The 14,411-nt window shown below is 48.9% G+C and overlaps 1 long non-coding RNA gene across 1 annotated transcript in view; it reads left to right on the top strand.

Moving 5' to 3' along the window:
* Positions 1-145: 145 nt before the first annotated feature.
* The window catches only part of LOC106899119, a 33,303-nt gene continuing 19,037 nt past the window's right edge, over positions 146-14,411 (top strand). Inside the window, exon 1 of the long non-coding RNA XR_001414020.1 lies at positions 146-293. This is a non-coding gene — a long non-coding RNA (uncharacterized LOC106899119). The remainder of the gene's footprint in view (positions 294-14,411) is intronic.

Raw genomic sequence — 14,411 nt, 5'->3', positions numbered from 1 at the left:
GACCTCAGTAGCCACGCCCCCGCCTCGTCTCCCCGCCTCGCCATTGGGCGGTGGAGCCGGTTCCTGGGCGGGGCTTGAGGGGGTGGGCGAGGCCTGAGGGGGGCAGTGGGAGGGAGGGCGGGCTGTGAGGAGGGGGGCGCGCTGGGCCTGTGGGGCCTCTGAGACACCCCCCCCCACACACACACACCCCGGGATCCAACCCCATCCTGGTTGTCCTGGGGGTTTGGATTCAACCAGAGAAGGCCTCGGAGATGAGCCATGGATGGAGCCCCTCTGCTGGGAGGACAGGCTGAGTGAGTTGGGGTTCTCCGGCCTGGAGAAGAGAAAGTTGTGGGGAGACCTCAGAGCCCCTTCCAGTCCCTGAGGGGGCTCCAGGAGAGATGGGGAGGGACTCTGGATCAGGGAGGGGAGCCATAGGATGAAGGGTAACGGCTTCCAACTGAAAAAGGGGAGATTTTGGGTATATCTCTTTGGTGTGAGGGTGGTGAGAGCTTGGCCCAGGTTGCCCAGAGAAGCTGTGGCTGCCCCATCCCTGGAGGGGTTCAAGGCCATGTTGGATGGGGCCTTGGAGCAACCTGGTCTAGTTGAAGATATCCCTACCTGTGGCATTTGGTTTGGAACTGGATGGTCTTTAAGATCCCTTCCAACCCAAACCGTTCTGTGAAGTCGCAAGTGAAAATTCTCTGGCAAAAATTGGAAATTTTGCCCAAAAATTGGAACAGGTTTGCCCAGGGAAGTTGGAACAGGTTGCCCAGGGAAGTTGTGGCTGCCCCATCCCTTGAGGTGTTCAAGGCCAGGCTGGATGGGGCCTTGAGCAACCTGCTCTAGTGGGAGGTGTCCCTGCCCAGGGCAGGGGGGTTGGAACTCAATGATCTTTGAGGTCCCTTCCAACCCAAACCGTTCTGTGAAGTCGCAAGTGAAAATTCTCTGGCAAAAATTGGAAATTTTGCCCAAAAATTGGAACAGGTTTGCCCAGGGAAGTTGGAACAGGTTGCCCAGGGAAGTTGTGGCTGCCCCATCCCTTGAGGTGTTCAAGGCCAGGCTGGATGGGGCCTTGAGCAACCTGCTCTAGTGGGAGGTGTCCCTTCCAACCCAAACCGTTCTATGAAGTCGCAAGTGAAAATTCTCTGGCAAAACATGAAGGAGCTTGTTTGAAAATGTGCTGTCCTGCCCGTGTGATGTTTCTGCTGGGCTGAAGTTAACAGTTGGATTTGGATCTGCGTTTTGGAGCTGGGATGGGAATGGTATGACGGTGCGATGGTGGGTTTTGTTGTTACTGAGCTCATGAGGCCTTTTCTGCTCCTCCCTGCGATGGGCTTTGGGGGGCACAAAGGTTTGGGAGGGGTCACAGCCGGAATAGCTGACCCCAACTGACCACAGGTACCATGTGGCTTCGTGCTGAGATTATAAAGCTGGAAAAGAAGAAGGAAGGGAGGGGGGACATGTTGGGAATGATGGTGTTTGTCTTCCCAAACCACCTGGTGGAGCCTGGCATTCCTGGGGGTGGCTGAACACCCACCTGCCCATGGGTAGAAAGGCAGAGGTCTGCAGTAGAAGGATCAGTCTGCGCACTGTCAGGAAGGAAAGGGGAGATTTCCAAAAGAGGAGCACGATTTCTGGTGCCACAGGTGGCTGATGGGTTCAGGAGAAGGTCTGGATAGTGTGGCAAAGCCCGTAGGGTGCTGGGGTGGAAGACTTTTGGAAAAAAACAACCCCGAAATCTAAACCAGAGGGAAAGCTCTCCAGGCAGCAGCAGTTGGACTCGGCGCGTGGTGTTCTCTGCAGCCAGATGTCCATGTCATTGCAATCACTGGAGGTGTTAATTGGCACCCGGGTGGATGCTGCTCGTAGCGACACCAAAGTCCAAATTGCCTTGCTGGTGGCAGCCAACACTTGTCCTCAGAGGTCCTTCTTCCAGGTCCTTCCTCCTCCAGGACCTTCGTGGAGGTGCTCTCTAGTTCAGGGTGCAGATGATGCCCTGCTGAAGCCCGTAGACAAAACAAAAAGCGTCCTGATAAATATTTTTGGAGCCATGGGGGCTGAAAACATCAGTTCGACCTCGGGTCAGAGGTGACAGCCAAAAATCTTGGATGTGGTGAGAGAAACTTTTACTCCTTCAATGAAGACTTTCTTCAGGCTGTATTTCGAACGCGTCGCTAATGATCAAATCTCTTGATTATTTTGACACCCCCCTCCCAAATAACCTTTTCCCCTTGTATATCTTTTGTTTCCAAGTGTAGATCACTGGAATTGTAAATGCAACTTTGTGAAACTGCCTATAATGGGCTGATGTGATTGGCTTGAAACAAGCCCTCCATTAAAATTGTTAATTATGGTAAGAAGAGGTTCTTGGGCTACGAGGGAGGTGGAAGCAGGGCTGAGGAAGAGAGAGCACAGAGAGGTTGCTGCAGGGATGGATCCTCCCCAGGCTGTTGATAAGACTCACACAGGCTTTTATGTTCTTGCTGCTTTCTTTTCTTTTCTTTTTTTTTTTCTTCGTCTTCTTTTCTTGATAAAATCAGCTGTAGAGAAAGGCTCAGTTGGACCTTTATACTGCGCGGAACATGTTGTGCGATGCCAGCACTTATGCTTTTCTTCCTAAATCCCACTCAAATTCAAATGCTTCCCTCTCCTGTTGCATTATAAGTTCAATTTGGTGTTCTGTAGCGTTCTTTTTTCAACCTAAAGTCGGGCTCTGGGGGAAATCTCCCACTTGTACTTACAGGTGCAGGGTTGTGGGGTTTTGGGGGTGCAGCCAACCTTGGGTTGACCTGCTGTCCCAGGGTGACCTCGTGGTTGGAGCCTTGGAACCCCTCCACGTAAAATCCTCCGTTCCTGGTGTTGTCTGCTCTAGGTGATTTCAGATTTAATAAAAAATAGATATATATCTGAAGCAGGGAGGTAATGTGAAAGGAAGGGAATGTGAAAGGAAGGGAAAAGTGAAATAAATGTGGTTTTCTTATGTTTCTCTGGGTGGGGAGGGCAGGGGTTTCAGGGACACGGGAGCAGAACTCCTCCAGTAGTTCAGCTTGCCTTGGAGCTGCAGATCTTGGAGCATCAAAGAGATGCCTCTTCCTCCAGCCCCGTGCATTAACACGTTGATAGTGAGGACACCTGCAGGGACCTTTTCTGAAGGCTTTTGGGTTTTCCAAACACTCCCTGCAGGTGCTTGGGAGGTGTCCAACCCTGTGGGGGGACGAGCAGGGCAAGATAGGACAATTTCCTTCTGAGGTTCCCTCTGCGTGGTGGGTTTTTTCTCCATGATATGCCCGAGAGGGCTGATTTCTGTCTTGTCCAGACACGTTGCAGAGCACGGCAGCTCCCTTTGGTCCCTTCTCCCAGGTTTGTGTTTTTTTTTTCTCATGGGAAGGAGAGCAGGCAGGGAAAAGAAGTAGTGGATGCCTTGCTCTGAAAGGATGCTCTGGGAGGGTGGTGAGACCCTGGACCAGGTTGCCCAGAGAAGCTGTGGCTGCCTGGAAAGGTTCAAGGCCAGGTTGGAGGGGGCTTGGAGCAACCTGGGCTGGTGGGAGGTGTCCCTGCCCAAGGCAGGGGGTTGGAACTGGATGGTCTTGAAGATCCTTTCCAACCCTAACCATTCCATGATGCTATGATGGGGAGGGTGTCTCTGCCTGAGGGTATGGAACATGGAAAGAGCGTTTTAGGATTGCACAAGGCTTATTATGGGACACTTAGAGGAGAAAACAAAGGCAGGGATCAAGGTGTTTTGGGGGGAACAAGGGTAGGAAAAGGATGCAAAGGGCTGGTTGTGTGTAAGGAGGTTGCCAGTTTGGCACCCTTGGCTGTGCCTTGCGTGTGAGCAGTGCCGTCTGTCCTGTTCGCTCGTTAACATCCCTTTCTAATTATTTCCAAGGTGAGGGACTCTTTTCTGTGCATAGAGGGGGCTGAGAGTGAGGACTGCAGTGGGACCAGGGGTCGGGGGCACGAGTGTGGGGTTGCCAGCTGGTGTGGGATCTCTAGCAAACACCAAGGCAGCCTAGATGGTGAAGATATATATCTATTGTGTGTATATATATATATATATATATGTATGTATTTTCCAGTAATGAGGCTTCATTCTGCCCAGGGAAGTTGTGGATGCCCCATCCCTGGAAGTGTTCAAGGCCAGGCTGGATGTGGCCTTGAGCAACCTGGTCTGGTGGGAGGTGTCCCTGTCCATGGCAGGGGGGTTGGAACTGGATGATCTTTGAGGTCCCTTCCAACCCAAACCATTCTGTGATTCTATGATTCATCTTGGTCAGAGAGAGGAACAGGATGAAGCCCACCAGGGGTGGGAGGTGATGCCCCCAGCACACGATGCTCTGAGCATCACCCCCTTCAGGGGATCCCAAAAAGAGGGGTGCAGAGGAGCCAGGAACCTGTTTGGAGGAAACACAAAGGAGCACGCCTGAAAATTTGGGGGTTGAACGATGGTACCCGGTACCTACAGGCAAAGCAGAGGAGGGATGCGGGTCACAGACTTCTCCAGCATCTTTTTGGCAGCGAAGGTTGAGGGATCTCAGGAACTTAAAGGAGCTGCAGAGCCTGCAGGGTGAGAAAACTCTTCGTACTCACTTCTCCCAGAAAAGAGGCAGAATTTCAGGGAGGTTTCACCTTCTCAGAGATCTCCTGTGGGGATGAGGAGGGGTGAGCTCTTGGGAGCATTTGGGAAAGGCTTTAAATTCAGCGTGGCTTCGGCGGTTTTGAGACCGAAGCCGCAGGTAGCAGATACCTGAGGAAATGCTAACGAGTGACCTGATTAAAAAATACCTTCATCGAAAGCCAGACCCGCTCTGCTGGAGAGAGAAGCAGAATTCTGGCTGCCTGTTGGTGTAAACACGAAAACCATTTGGCCAAACACCTCTCCGCGTGGATCCAGATACGCGGCCAGCGACCAAACTGGTTTCCTACCGAGCGTAGACTGGGACAATGCCTGGGAGGCAGATGGCTTCTTGTAGCAAAGAAAGAGCTGAAATAGCTTCAAATTCTTCAGCTCGCAGATTTCCTTCTGCGAGGCCGCGGAGCCAAAACTGTTCTTAAAAGATCCAAGCGAGAAAAGAAATAAAAAATTAAATTTAAAAAAAAAAAAAAAGGAAAGAAATTGTGTAACGTCGCAGCCTGCGATTGATTTGGGTGGAAAAAGAGGGATAAAATGTTTGTGCTGTGTAAGTCAACCAGCACCTTTTCATCTCGTCACCTCATTTGGACCCGTTGAAAAATAATTGTGCCTGGTTTTTGTGAGCACGTGTCTCTGCAGAGAGGAAAAAAATCAGGTTGATTTTTTTTTTTTATATATAAACAGCGCGGGCCCTTAGGGTTTGGTGGGGTTTTTTTGGGGTTTTTTTTTTGCCTGAAGATCTATTTATACACAAATTAATCTCCGTTGATGAAGTGTGGGGATTATTAAGGTTGATTATTCGTGGTAGGTGTGATTTCTCTCACCCAGGATTGCTGCCTTTTCCGTGTTGGACCAGCTAAAGGTTTGATAGGGGTTTATTAAGGCACAGCGAGCAATAAACAGGTATTTCCATGCAAAAAAAACCAACAAAACCAAACAGGCTCATGAAATGGTGAATAAAAAAGATGATTGGAAGTGCCCTGTTGCCCAGAAAGGAAAGCAGCAGCCCTGCAGTGACTGTGGGAGGCTGGTCCAGCCCCAGTGCCTGCATCCCTGCCTCCATCCCTGCCCCCTGGGCTGGCAGCAGCCACAGCTCTCTGTGGGGACAACAGGCTCTGATGCCCCTCTCTCTCCCTTTCTCACCCTTGAAGTAATAATGCCTCCATCCCTGCCTCCATCCCTGCCTCCTGGGCTGGCAGCTCTCTGCGGGGACAACAGGCTTTGATGCCCCTCTCTCTCCTTTTGTCACCCTCGATGTAATAAAAAAAAAAAGGATTTTTTGTGTTGCCAGGACCACTGATGTCCAGGAGATGCGCAGGCTTGATATTTCTTTGGTTTTTAAGCAAAATAACCACAGTCACATCACTTGACGTAGCCTTGCTGGGGGGGGTCAGCAGGACAGAGTTTTCCAGTGACATTTTGGAACGATTCTGGCTTAAAAATGATGTGCGAGTGTTAAAAACCCCCAGCTTTTGGTTTTCCAGCCAAAACCTGCCAGGTTTTCAAGCCTCTTTTCCAAGCCTGTTCCTTGCAGCTCAACCCCGTGTTGGTAAGAGGGGCTGAGATAGGGTTTTAGCTCAACCCTGCGTGTTTGAGCCTATTTTTAAGCGCTTGATTAACAAAGCTGCCCCCAAATTCTGTGTATCCAGAACAGATTAATATATCCCACCAGTAAGAATATTTTTCAGGTAGTCTCATTTATCCCGAGCTTCGTTTTAGTCTTTTTACAAAGGATGTAGAAGATACCCTCAAAGAGAATAACTGTATATTTTAGCGCACGCAACTGATGGAAACACCTATTTTGGAGGTTTCTTGGGGCTCTGAGTCCACATCGGTGCCAAGTGAGGAAGAGAAAATGTTGGTTTTTTTTAAAATCTGCCTTCAGGCAGCCGAGCATCAGAGAGCAGCTTCCTGCAGGGACGGTGACCTTAGGGGATTTTCTTGGCCATCCAAATGACCTGGGGCGGTGATGTTGCCTTGACATCACCTGGCATGGGAACAGCTGTTATCTAATAGATTTAATCGATTTTGGAGGTCAGGAGAGACCGTTACCATCATCTGGCTTGACAGTTACTACCATCGATTGGGATACGTTGGGCTCCAGCCAGCAGCCTGCGAGGGTCAGGGAGGACTTTTCTCCCCCCAGTGCACAATCAGCTGGGTTTGGTTTATGAGTTTGTTTTCCTCTTTTAGTTTTTTTTTGGGTTTTTTGGGTTTTTTTTGTTTTTCTGAGGCTGGCTGTGGCTGGAAATGGGGCCCAGTGGTGCCCCGTGGTTGTGTACAGAAGGTGGTTCAACCAGGGGGATGATGTCTTCTCCTGGAGATGCTGATGTGCTGGCTGAGAAGAGAAGGTTTTGGGTATCATTTCTGCCCCAGCTCCTATATTGACCCATGACCTGGGTCAACCACCTATGAGATATGGGATCAGAACAAAGTTTTTTCCCAAAATTAGTTGGGAAGGGACTTTTTGCTGCCTTCTGCAAGATTAAGGACAGGGAACTGCTGGAGAGGGGACAGCAGAGGGCTACAAAGATGAGGAGGGGCCTGGAGCATCTCTCTGATGAGGAGAGGCTGAGGGACTTGGGGCTTTTTAGTCTGGAGAAGAGAAGGCTGAGGGGGGATCTGATCAAGGCCTAGAAATACTTGAAGGGTGGGTGTCAGGAGGATGGGGCCAGGCTTTTTTCAGTGGTGCCCAGGGACAGGACAAGAGGAAATGGGCACAAACTTGACCATAAGAAGTTCCATCTCAACATGAGGAGGAACTTCTTTCCTTTGAGGGTGGCAGAGCCCTGGCAGAGGCTGCCCAGAGAGGTGGTGGAGTCTCCTTCTCTGGAGACATTCCAACCCCACCTGGACACGTTCCTGTGCAATCTGCTCTGGGTGGCCCTGCTTTGGCAGGGGGTTGGCCTAGATGATCTCCAGAGGTCCCTTCCAACCCCATAGCATTCTGTGATTCTCTATGGAGCAGGGGGTTGGATCCTGTCCCCAAGTCACAGCTTCTGCAGCAACATCCTGGCCGGTGCGATGCTCAGGTGCTGCCAGCACTTCACCCCATCTTCTCCTTTGCCCATAGCACCCAAAAGTTCACTTTCTGGAGAATAAAACTGACCCAACCTGGCAAGAATCAGTCTCTGCAGCATAATCAGGGAGGAACTGAGTGGATTACAGGGAACGGGAGACGAGGTTAGTTGAACTAATTGGCTTCATTAACCTGAAGGCTGAGAAATGACGGATCGCGGCGGTATTATTTGACCTTTTGATTTATTCTTGAGCATGATGGGAAGATAACTCTCACCATTAAGAGTGAGACACAGCAACGGGTGACCTGAGAAGGCAAGGAAAGCTCTGTACCACCCTGCTTGCTGGGGAGTGGGAGTTTTGCTGTGTGTACTGGGAATATAAATAACCAAATCAGCCCAGAATCAACAGTTTTGTCAGCTGTACTGGGGCCCTGCCAGCTACAGCCTCTACATATGTAATTCTTATTATAATTCTTTCCCTCGTACCGGTCCCGTAATGATCTTGTTGCGTAAGGAGGGAGTTTTAATGGGGTTATAGGAGGGAAATATTTGGAAAGTGGAAATAGTGGAAAGCTTTGTGGAGGATGGACCGCCTCGCTCCCTTCCTAAAGCCAAGGATTTACCCCTGTGTGTCTGGGAAAAAGAAAATGAAAATAATAATAATAATAATAATAAAAAGACAGTGAGCTCCTTCATTCCAGGTGAGTGAAAAAGCCTCTCTGGAGATCGGGCCGGGAGCCCAGGCTCGTGTCTCTTTTGTGGCAGCGAAATAATGCCTTGTGCTTGACACTCCAGCTGCTGTTTCACACCTCGCTGGGTTTAATCTTATGAATAAACAGTATACTAATTGTTTCAGCTTTCAGGGCAGCGGGGTTTGCAAGGCAGCCTAGTCATGCCAGGAATTTAAGTTTATGTAATTGGGTTTTTTTTTTTTTTTTGGTTTTTTTTTTTTTTTTTCTGCTGGGGATTGCAAGCGTGGCCTCCAGCCAGCCAGGGCACGAAACACCGTGCCTCGGAGGTGCCCCATGCTGGGTGAGAACCTGCCTGGTCCTTCACACCATCCTCCACGGGGCGTGGATCCCATCACACAGTGATGCCAAGGGTCTGTCTGATGCTGCCCCGCCGTGATGCTCCTTCAGAAAGCAGAAAGAGAAGCCAAAGCAGCTCCCAGACCTTCGAAAGCAATGCTTTTTGGGGTGAGCTGTGCTGCTGATGAGGGTGTGAGAAGCCCCCCCCAAGGGCTGAACGTACCCTTCACGTTGGGTTTTCTTCCCTGGAGCTGCCCCTGTGGACCTGGTGTGGGTAGAGCAAGGGCAGAGGAGAGGTTGAGCATCTCTATGCTCAATTTGGGAGTGGTTTTAATGGCAACTTGTATGGATGCCATCCAGACTTGTGGGCTATTTTCCCCACCTGATTGCTCTCTGCGTGGTTTTGGTCCACCCTGGAGGGGGGTGAGCACCTCGCTGCCCTCCAACCATCTCTTCAACCACCACCTCCCCCCCACCCCGGCGCCGCCGTCTCCCTTCCTGCAGAATAAACCCAAACACGCCGTCTCCTTGGGTTTGCCTTTCAGCTCCCCCATCCCATCTGCTCCTCTCCTCCCCTGCTTCCTCCCCTCAAACATCCCTCTGTGCCAGATGGTCCCTCTCTCCCGCGCGGCCCCCGCCAGTGCTGTCTGCTCCTCCTCCCCTCCAGGCACCCTCAAACCTCGCCAAACCCCAGGAGTTTTCTTGCAAAGCTCATGGAAACTCCATGTTTTCAGTGATGCCCCAGCTCCTGTGATGATGGCTGGATCCCAGCTGTTTTCTTTTATCTTCAAAAACCAAAGTTTCCAGACCCAGGGCTTGCATTTCTGTTCTTTAGTTCCTTGGGAGTTTTTAAGCTGATCAGGTGGGATTTCTCCTTGATCTTTGAAACCCACTAAGCTCTCTGGCTGCCTTTGTCCTCTCCTTTTGAGGGATATTCTCCGTTTGCCTCATTCCTTTCAATTTTCTGCTGACTGGTCGGATCCGTGCTCCAGTTTGGGGTGGCTTTTTCTTATTTCATCTCCTCTCACTATTTAGCGGCGACGCTGAATAATCTCATCTTTCTCTGCCAGCTAGGTAGGCGTCCAGCTCCTTCTGCACTGAAGAAGGACATTTTTGTAAGCAGTTGGAGCAAGCAGGAGGAGGTAACGTGGCCACCCATCCCTGCCAGCTTGGTCCACGCCTGCTGGTGGTGGAGCCTCTGCTGCAAGATGGGGATTCCCCATGGGAGGTTTCATTTAGAGGGTCACCATGACATAGAGTTGTCAACGTGGTTTGGTTTAGTGATGGTCTTTATGGTTGGTTAGGTTGATGGTTGGACTAGATGGTGAACTATGGTTGGTGGTTAGGTTGGACTGTGGTTGATGGTCAGGTTGATGGTTGGACTAGATGATCTCAAAGGTCCCTTCCAACCTAGACAATTCCATGGTTCTAAGCCTTTCTCTTGGCCAACACATGTCATTAATTTATTTTGGGATATTTTCCTATCTAGGACCAGCTCTAGTGCTGGTTGGAAAAACCCAGGCTGTGCCCATGGAAGTTGTGGTGGTGACAGAGGAGATGGACAAAGGGACGATGGGTTGTCCCCTCTGCTAGGGAAAGCAGTCACGACCAGATAGCTGAGAGAGGGGTCCAGACAAGCCCTTCATGCCAGATAAGTCAGGATTTTGGGTTTATCTTGCTAATCTAAGTGTGTATATGCACAAGTGCCAGGGAGTTATGCTTTTTGAAGGCATTTGATCCTCTCTTGGACGGCTGATTCAAAGGGAAGCCACCGCACGCTGCTGCATCCCTGGAAACTCCATGTTTTCAGTGATGCCCCAGCTCCTGTGATGATGGCTGGATCCCAGCTGTTTTCTTTTATCTTCAAAAACCAAAGTTTCCAGACCCAGGGCTTGCATTTCTGTTCTTTAGTTCCTTGGGAGTTTTTAAGCTGATCAGGTGGGATTTCTCCTTGATCTTTGAAACCCACTAAGCTCTCTGGCTGCCTTTGTCCTCTCCTTTTGAGGGATATTCTCCGTTTGCCTCATTCCTTTCAATTTTCTGCTGACTGGTCGGATCCGTGCTCCAGTTTGGGGTGGCTTTTTCTTATTTCATCTCCTCTCACTATTTAGCGGCGACGCTGAACAATCTCATCTTTCTCTGCCAGCTAGGTAGGCGTCCAGCTCCTTCTGCACTGAAGAAGGACATTTTTGTAAGCAGTTGGAGCAAGCAGGAGGAGGTAACACAGCCACCCATCCCTGCCAGCTTGGTCCACGCCTGCTGGTGGTGGAGCCTCTGCTGCAAGATGGGGATTCCCCATGGGAGGTTTCATTTAGAGGGTCACCATGACATAGAGTTGTCAACGTGGTTTGGTTTAGTGATGGTCTTTATGGTTGGTTAGGTTGATGGTTGGACTAGATGGTGAACTATGGTTGGTGGTTAGGTTGGACTGCGGTTGATGGTTAGGTTGATGGTCAGACTAGATGATCTCAAAGGTCCCTTCCAACCTAGACAATTCCATGGTTCTAAGCCTTTCTCTTGGCCAACACATGTCATGATTCTAAGCCTTTCTCTTGGCCAACATATTTCATTAATTTATTTTGGGATATTTTCCTATCTAGGACCAGCTCTAGTGCTGGTTGGAAAAACCCAGGCTGTGCCCATGGAAGTTGTGGTGGTGACAGAGGAGATGGACAAAGGGACGATGGGTTGTCCCCTCTGCTAGGGAAAGCAGTCATGACCAGATAGCTGAGAGAGGGGTCCAGACAAGCCCTTCATGCCAGATAAGTCAGGATTTTGGGTTTATCTTGCTAATCTAAGTGTGTATATGCACAAGTGCCAGGGAGTTATGCTTTTTGAAGGCATTTGATCCTCTCTTGGACGGCTGATTCAAAGGGAAGCCACCGCACGCTGCTGCATCCCTGCAGGAGACTTGCCATCCCGAATCCACCACCATCTGCCTGCTTCGCTGGTGGATGCGGCGTCTTGTTTTCACAGTTACAGATGGCTCGAAAAAGTTAAATCAACTTGACACAGCCATGGCACAGAATCTTTCCTTCCCTCCCACTCGTGCATGTCAGCGCAGCCCATGACGATCCATCAGCCGTGGCGACGGGTGGTTAGCACCAGTAGAGAAAGCCACGGTGTTGTAGCAAGCTTCAGCATCCTTATTTTCCAAGCAACATCTGCAAAAACCCATCTGCTTGTGTCTCTTCATCGGTATAAGTCCTAGTTTTGGAGGTTTGGAGGGGATTTTTTTTTGAACCATGGGTGATCCAGGTCTCGTCCCACTTCGCTGTGGTCCATGTCCAACTCAACGGGAGTTTCTGAATGAAAAAACCCCCAATCCTTCTTTTGAAGAGCAAATATTACTCAACTGCTTTTATTTCTTATTCTATATGAATATAATCCATATTATTTCCATGTTATTCCATATTATTTCTTATTTTTTATTACTTACTGGTTTTATTTCAACTCTGCGTGCAAACCTTCCAACCACCTGGGTCAACTCTGGTCTCCTATGTGGAAAGATCCTCATCTTGGGATGAGGATGGGCATGTCTTCTTGGCCCATTTTAATTAAGGAGCCATCGCTGCTTGGCAGAGAAGAGTCCTCACCTCTGAAATATCACACTCACTCTTACCTTTTGATTTCCAAGTGGTGGCTCAGGGGGATTTGACTCGTTGGTGTCTCCTCCAGTGAAAGCCAGGTGTCTACAGATACCAAATCCTGGCCCCCAAGTAGGCAATAACGAGCAAAACCCTAAAATTGAGGAGTTTAGAGTCTGGCAGTACGTGGTTTTGTGCCTACTCATGAGTGTAAATATGTTTACCTGCTACCGTGTGGGGAGGTGAAGAGGTTAATTAGAGCACAGATAATCAAGCGCTCCACTGGAGCGGGTTGCTTGGGGTTGATTGCTCTGATACTTAATGGGCACCTTTAAAACAGAGCTTCCAGCCTGCCCTTAGAAACAGGATAAAAATGAACATAAAAGGGCTATTTAAGGGAGTATAAATACAAGGGAGTGAAGTGGCTGTGCAGTCTGTGATAAAGCAATGCTAATGTCCAAACTAAACCCCATTCAGGGACTTATTATATCTATTATTTCTATTTCTTCTCCCCCAAATCCCTCTTGATCCCTGCCCTCATCTTCATCGGCTGGACTGGAGGTGGCCTGGTGTGTCGTAATGCTAATGTCCAAACTAAACCCCATTCAGGGACTTATTATATCTATTATTTCTATTTCTTCTCCCCCAAATCCCTCTTGATCCCTGCCCTCATCTTCATCGGCTTGGACTGGCGGTGGCCCGGCGTGTCACGGGGAGGTGACACTGGGTCTCTTGTCCCCATGAACTTGGCCGTGGTGCAGGGGTGAGTGAGGATATTTGCCTCTGCATGCAGGATTTTGAGCTAAATCCTGAGAATTATGCACTTTTTTTTTTTTTTTAAATGTGCATAATTAATGAAATGTGTTGGCCAAGAGAAAGGCTTAGAATCATGGAATTGTCTAGGTTGGAAGGGACCTTTGAGATCATCTAGTCCAACCATCAACCTAACCATCAACCACAGTCCATCCTAACCACCAACCTCCTTTTCTTTTAAAAAAAAGAGGAGAAAGATGATCAGGACGTTTGCCCTACATGGGAGATGCTGGTTCTGGCAGGAAAGGTCCCTCAAGGAGGTGGCCACTCTGATTTCTGTGGTCTGAGATGCCTTCTTCATTGCTTTCTTCTCCCGACGGAAGCGATTGGACTCATTCCCATGAGCCCTGGTGGTATTTGGGTCAGATACCTCATTTTCAGGAGATAATCATGAGGAAAAAAAGAAGTTCTGAGCTAGGCATCGTGCATTTAGGCACCGTCCTCTCTCTTCCCATCCAACGAAGCTTCCACCTGAGCGGTGGCCAACATCGCAGAGGTAGAACAGCCGTTAGCAGGACACAGATTGATGGTAGTAGGCACCGTCCTCTCTCTTCCCATCCAACGAAGCTTCCACCTGAGCGGTGGCCAACATCGCAGAGGTAGAACGGCCGTTAGTGGTTGATGGTAGCATCATGGAATCATTTAGGTTGGAAAAGACCCTTAAGACCCTTAGGGCCACCAATGTTTCAATAAACTGCGACATTTAATAACAAACAGCAAACTTTTGTTACTAAGTATCTTCCAGTCCTCAGCAGGAGGTGTTTATGTTCTTTATTGCCAGGTGCAGCCTCTTCCTAAATATTTTGGCCAACGCTAATGCCATTTTTTCAGTCGTTGCGAGGACTGAAAAATAATTTTATTTTTACTTTCAACTCTTTTTCTATAACATCTTTTCCATCTCTGGCTTCTCGACTGCACGCTGCGGTGCCAGAACGGGCAGTATAAATCTCACTTATTTCACTTTTCAGGCTTTTACTTATTTGGAGTCCAACTTTTTAGGCTTTTACTTATTCGGAGTCCTTTGACAGCAGCCAATAAAGACGGTCCCAAACAGAGACAGCTGGTATACAAGTGTGGTTGACAAGCATAAATAAATAAAATTAATTGAAATAGAAAGACCTTCTGCTTCTTTACAGCTTCGCTAAAAATGGATCGACTGCAGAGAAGCAGAAAAGAATTAAGAGCTGCTTTAATAAGCTGGGGAGGTCGTTTTCTCCTGGAAAATATTTTTTTTATTGGAAAAATGAGTTTTCAGTCAGGTTTTTTTCACTGGCCACACTGATTTTTTTATTTTTAAAGATTTTTTTTTTTTTTTTTTGGGAAATTTGAAGTCCCCCTGTTTTAAAAA

This window comes from Calidris pugnax, unplaced genomic scaffold (genome assembly GCF_001431845.1).
Source record: "Calidris pugnax isolate Ruff unplaced genomic scaffold, ASM143184v1 scaffold150, whole genome shotgun sequence".
Lineage (NCBI taxonomy): Eukaryota > Metazoa > Chordata > Aves > Charadriiformes > Scolopacidae > Calidris > Calidris pugnax.
This window is presented reverse-complemented; position numbering and strand designations above follow the sequence as displayed.